Genomic DNA, 6,955 nt, shown 5'->3' with positions numbered 1-6,955 from the left:
GGTATGCCAGCTGCTGCAGGACATCACTGCAAACAATTTAATTTGCCTGGGGAAATCTTCAGGAAGTCATAGGCGGCTTCAATGCCATGGGGTTCCCTAACTGTGTGGGGGCTTTAGACAGCACTCACATCCCAGTGCAGTCCCTTTCGGGGAGGGGAGGTCTTTCAGAAACAGGAAAGTATTTGCCTCTGTGATCCTGCAAGCTATGGTGGACCACCGGGGCTGGTTCATGAATATTTTCACCAGGTGGGCTGGCATCACACATGACGCACTCATGTTCAGAAACTCTCCCCTGCCTGGCCTCGTAGAGAAAGGACAGTATGCACCCAGAGTCCACAAGGTAGTGATCCATGGTGCTGCCATTCCCTCGCTTATAATAGTGGATGCTGCCTCCCCCCTAAAGCCACTGAATGTGCCTTTGGCTGACTGAAAGGATGATGGAGGGTGCTTAACTGCTTCCTCTGCCTAGAGCCAGAAAATATCATGGCCTTTGTAGTGGCAGCCTGCTGCATGCTCCACAACATCTATGAGACCCATGGAGAGGTTTTCAGCAACTCATGGGCTGAAGAAGCACAACAGGCAGCAGCCAGACAGAAACATAGCCAGCCAGCAGCACAGGGAACGAGGACATAGCCACAAAGAGAAGATGGTCAGGTGACCCTTGTACAGGATTGCCTGGCAGCACAGATTATGGATATGGATGCTGACAACAACTAGCAGTGGTTGTTCTTTTGACTACAATAAATTATTTTACTACTTCCAACATAAACATCTGTGTCTGCCTGCAGGGGTGTGTGGGGGAAGGTAGTAGGCGGGCATGGAAGGGAGGTGGATTGGGGTAGGGGGTTGCTACTTGGAGGTTGGCAGTGGTCTGTAGGGGGGGCTGGCTCATTACACACACTGGCGCCTAGTCAGTCTGAATCATGTCCTGTGGAAGGGTTAATTACACCTCTCGTTGGCCAGCCAGGGGCGGCATATTCCACCCCAAGCCCACCAACAAACCACCAGTTCAACAACATTTTACAACACCCCTCCAAAAGCTGTATGCTGCACTAAACAAATTCACAGTGGAACAGCAACACAACATGAAACATGATCCACCTCACCACCACCATCAGCCGCAATAGCCAACCACTCGGGGTGGCACCACCCTCCTACTACTCTTAACACCATACATTTCTGATATCATATCAGTTGTATATTAAAACCAAAAATTTTCATATACATAAATTCTCAATATTTTGTAACATGGGGGAAGGGAAAGAGACGGGAGGAGATGATTCATATAGCTTGTCGTGGGAATCATCGTGGAGACCGGCCAGAGCCTAGACATGTGCAAGTGACAGGGTTTTGGGGTGACCATGCCTTGGAGTAGGGTGCAGGAGTGGGGACTTAGCGTGAGACTCCTGCAGGCAGTGACTGTGCAGGGAACTCAGTTTACCAGCCAGGTGCCTCCTACTGTAAGTCATTAGAAAAGACATTACTGGGGGTAGATTGGTATTTGGCTCCCCCTGCTGGAATCTGCAGGGAATTACACAAGGGACTTAAATCAGTCGAAAGCTTGCGGTGTCCAAACACAAACACAACGCACCAAAATAACCCAGGTTAAAATTTTTAAGGCGCAGTAAATTAACAAAGATAAAATGCTGTGGCATGTACAAATGCCCAAAGGCTATTAATGAGATTAGGGTATCATAGATGCAGTTACTTAGACTTTGAGTTAATTTGCTCTCTGCTTTCAACCCACAAAATTTATCCCAATTTATCCATCAATGGGATAAAGGAATTGTTCGGCCAGGCTGTTCAATATAAGGATCCATGGCAAACACCACTGCCAACATGTCAGTCAGAGAAACTCTGCATTTGGTGGCTTCTGTTTTTGGGTGTCGGGAGGCAGACTTAAATTGCAGTTTGGTGCCATGTATTTGGGGGTGCTCTGCCCCACTAAAAACCATGCTCTGATGATGTCCACAGTAGAGTACTCAAAACCAGAGGTCCCAAAAGTAGAGGCTTCTCTGACTGAAGCATTAGCTTTAAGAATCAAAGTCCAACTAATTAAGTTCCTCCTTTAATTATACTGGGGTTGGTGTGGCTGCACAGACTGACTTCAGCTGAGTTGCATGAAGGATGAATGTCGCCAAAATGCCTCAGTAATTGGCCCTGTAATAACTGGCACAATGATTCAGAGGGAGGCAAGACCCTAACCTGAGGCACAGCAGTGCTAAGGCAATGCAGCTGACCTACTGACACAGTGAATTGCAGTATAGCTGTGATCTAAAATCCCCTGAACCCTACTTGAGAGCAGCTACAGTGACCACTCAGCCCTGCTGCCAGGTTCCTGGGCTTGGAGAGGGGAGTGCTTTGGCTTGTCTCTGCTAGGACAACTTACCCCTGCTGTAAAGAGGTATCTACCCACAGCTCCTTTGTGCTGCAGCTCCCTTGCAAACAGCCCTTCAGCTGCTACTTTAGAACCAGCGCAATTCACTTGCCAAGCATCAGGCAATGGACGAATGCAGAGACTGGGATTGCAGTTTCTGTGCTGCAGAGGAACACTTCAGAGCAGTCCAACCCAGGTTTTCAGGACTGGAGCATGCAAACTACCGTGGGGTGTGGATATAGCCTTCATGCAGGCTGTAACAGTCTCCCAAGAAACTGCTTTGATGATCTTTTCAACAGCTAGGCTGCTAACTACTTTTAAACCTAGTTCAAGTATGCCTATGGGTGCTGCAAGCTTCATAGACAGATGCATCCCGAGTTGGATCATCTTTGTTAGGCTAGGAAAAGGGTGGGGGGACAGGTAAGAGAGCAGTTTCTGCCATGGTGCAAGAGGAACTATAATTAACAGGAGTGTTTTATTAGTAAAATAGCCAGCCCTACCTTCCCCTTGTTGTAGTGTAGCCTTCCAACCAGGACACAAAGTCTACACCAACTCCAAAAACCACTCTGCCCTGGGAACACTAGTCACTAACAAAGCAGCATAGTGATGAGCCTTAAAACCTTTTACATCCTGCCTTCAGTAATACAAGAAGAGTCTCTCCCTGGTTGCAGTAGTCTGTTAAGAGCAAATCAGCTGCTCTGAAGAGAGAGGGAAAATTAAACAACCAAGGCTTCATTTAACAGTTAAGGCTCCACCAGGTGGAAGAGAAGCCAATACTGAGGTCAACAACAGGTTTTCTATTATTTAACTTTGTTTAACACATCAGCCTCTTTAGAGATGCAATTACTGTTCCCTGCCAAATATAAGCATCCTCCGTGCCCCCCCTCTGGGAAAAAAATCTACAAGAAAACAGTTCTGCCCTTACACAATTATCTGGTTGCCTTTGGTCTAGGATTGTTTTAAACATACAGACTGATGCTTCAGTATAACCTTGACCTTCCTTGGAGTGACTTGGCATCCTGTTCTCAGTTCTTGTTTGGGATTATGTTCTGACTGGTGATGATACAGGCTGCCCTGCTAGAGTGACCAGGATTGTCCTTATACATTCACCTTTGCCCCTGTTGTTGGCCAGAGTGAATCACATTGTTATGTTTTCCTTGCAAAGAATTATTTCTGCCTCCCAGTGAGGTGCTGCCCTGGAGGGTCACTTCGGTGCACCTGGTGCATATAATGCAAAACAATGAACACTCATTGGTGGCTGTACCAATATTAGGCTGAGGTTATCTTCATGCCACTCGCTAGCAACCTTAATAAATACCATTCACATGTCTTGGTATCCAAGAGTACATCTGCACCCACTTGAGTATGGTATCTTCAGAATTGTATTTGCTCCTCAGTGTTATAAACATCTCTATTTAAAAAAAAAAAAAAAAAGGCTATTGTGTTAAATTGTCCAGTCAGGTTTATGGATGTGTAGATCACTAACTCTGCTCCAAGGACACATGCATTGCTCTGCCTTCAATTGCAAGACCTTGTATCATTTCTTAAATATTAGAATTCCCTTACTTTTTCTACAGCCTTGGCGCACACATGTAGTGTGCTATATTACTGTGTAGGTAAATAAAATGCATGAAAACCATCTAGGTACAAACAGTATTGACAATGCCAACTGCTTAAAAAGCAAGAGTCATGTGACTGGCTCAAAAATCATGAGATTTCAAAATAATAAATGTGTATTTCTTTGATTTGCCTTTTTAACCTGTAGTAGTTCCAGTCTCAAGCTGTCTCTGGGAGGACAAGACACAGATTGTTTTAAATTATAGGCAAGTTTCTCCCCTAATGATCTGATTCCCAGAGTTTGGGCATTTAGAAATACACCAGACATTATGAGAGCTGGTATCTTTGCATCATATGTTACCTCGTTGCTGAGAAGGGAACTTTTCAAAATGCATCCATCTTGGGAAGGTAAGGGAGACTTGGTTGGGTGCACCCATGTTAGGGGCCCAGTGGGCGCATGCTAAGGGAACTGTCTGAACACAGGAGCAGGGTCTAACAGCCTGTATCAGACTGGCTGATTGAAACCACTGACTGATCAGGGCAGGGTGAGCAAATCTGTCCAGTGTCTGTCCAGGTACTGAAGGAGGTTGAGGGAAATTTGGATGATGTTTCTCTCAGCCAAAGGCATGCGTCCTGTTCCAAGTGCCTGCGGGGAAGAAATAACACAAGTAGGTCGGATCCATCTGTCACAACCCAAGGGTGTGATTTTTTGTTTTGTGTGTGCTTTGGCACCACTGAATTATTTTCCCGCCAATTTGTAGCTTTCTTTGCAGTGTGCATTTCTTCTTTGCAGTTAAGAAATGCTCGTTGCAAAGAGTTCCCGCCATTTGTATGATAATTCGAGCCCCATTATTGGCTTGCGTTAAATTATTCACACGTGGTGGCTAGTGATTGGCTTGCTAGACGTATAAAAAGCTTGAGTGGTTTCCGCCCAAGTTGGAGGACTCCACGAACACCAGGAGGAGGGATCTTCACGCTGTGTGAAGATCTCTAAGTGCTGCGGAGCCTATCGGACCCAGCGCATTTCAAGCAGGCAACAGGGGTCTGATCAGCCTCTAGCCTCTCCCCGTCACCGAGCGCAATCCTAGACGTATCCCTCTCCCTGCGCGCAAAAGGATCCACGGCGCCTCAACAACTCCGTGGGAGAGACCCGAGCTTGTTGTAGTCCTCAAATGAGGATTTAATCGGAGCTGTGCCTGGGAAACTGTCCAGCCTACACCACGACCATCTTCGGTGTAAGTAAACAATCTTGAATCAACCATTAAGCGTCCGTGCCTAATTCTAGCGTGCCGCCTGTTTTCTCCGACCCAGAGTGCCCGGGCTGCTGGCCACAGCCTGCGCGGCGCGAAAAAGGGCCCGGATCGGTCCCAGCCCGCACACCATCTAGAGCAGGGGCGGGCAAAATACAGCCCACAGGTGTGATCTGGCCCACCAGGCAATTCCATCTGGCCCACGGAGCCCCTCTGAAAGACAAAAGACAATTATCATCTGCCCTGACCGGGAGTGTGGGAGCTGCGCACTATGGGGCTGGTCTGGCCCTGCTCCCTGCTGTTACATGTGGCCAGGGACTCGGGCAGGAGCGCAGGGAGCTGCATGCTATGGGGCTGGGCCGGGATGGTGCTGCTTGCTGCTGCCACGTGGCTCTGGGGACTCATTCACTCTGGGGTCTCCAGAGACCCTGCCCCACCCACACAGAGCTTCCCATACACCCCGCACCCTAACTACACATCCACGCTCCCTGCCCATACACCCACAACTCCCCCCACACACAAACCCCACCGTACCCACACCTCCTCCCACACCCAATTCCCAACCACACACTCCCCCAACCACACATCACACCCCCAATACACCCCCCCACACATTATACAAGAGTAAGACTTGATTTTGAGCTATTATGCAATCACTTCTAGATACATAATGCGTAAACACACATCAGAACAAAACATTTTTTAAATTAAAATATGTTATAGTAGATGTTTGGTTTTTAGTATATGATTTTTTTTTTTCTGGTTCCAAGATGGCAACCCCTCCCCCGCTCCAAAAGGAGTGCTTCTAGGGCAAGGGGAGGGATGTCCAGTGGCAAAGGTCAGGGGTTAGGAGTGGGACTTATGCTCCCAAAATGGCAGCCAGGGGGCAGGCACGTGTCAAGGGGTGGTGCTCTCAACAGCTCACCAGAACTCATAAGCAACCCTCCAGCCAAAATAATTGTCCACCCCTGATCTAGAGGCTCCAGAGAAGGTGAATTCGATCTGGTAGTAACCAAACTGAGAATATGAGGGGTATCAGAAACAGTGAAGCTGGTTAGCAGTGTATTTGCTACTGAGAAGAGATCTAATGCATATATGTATATGCTGTGATTATTCATGTTTTTCATTGCTTCTTGTTCATCCATTATCATATTAGTTACCATAGTGAAAAAGATAATTCTATTTTTATTCTATATTATTCACTGAGGAAAATGTGATGCCAGGTATCCCATGCTGGGTGCTGCTGGTCTTTGTATATGTGTAGTGAATGCAGAGGTGTTGTGCATGTGGCATTGCATAACCCTTTCACGTGCTGAATGAGAAAAGGACTTCAGACTTCTGTGCAACTGCCCCTGCTTCTGCTAGACTTGAATTTAGCTCTAGGGATGCTGTCTCTTGATATGGGCAAATTGGAAACTAGAGAACTGTTGCTTTTGCTTCTTTTAATCTTTTTTTTTTCCCAGCAGGTTGAGCCATGGGCGACTGGTGCCTCCTGAGTCTGGGGAGGGCACCAAATCATGGACAGGGGGAGGGTGGGTCCCCCAGCAGCTGATCACTGACCCGGGTAGGGGGAGGGTCCCCCGGTAGCCGATTGACAAGCCAGCGGCAAAACTGGAAGCGCACTTCCACTGGCACTTCCGGTTTCACGGCTGTCACTTCCAGGGGGTGCATGTGCACCCGCATGCACCCCCTATGCATTGCCAATGGGTTGGGCACATCAGAGGCACTGTCTGAGGGCACTCCACCCAACCCTCAGACCTTGAGTGACTGA

This window comes from Alligator mississippiensis, chromosome 1, assembly GCF_030867095.1.
Source record: "Alligator mississippiensis isolate rAllMis1 chromosome 1, rAllMis1, whole genome shotgun sequence".
Lineage (NCBI taxonomy): Eukaryota > Metazoa > Chordata > Crocodylia > Alligatoridae > Alligator > Alligator mississippiensis.
Note: the sequence above shows the minus strand (reverse complement) of the source record.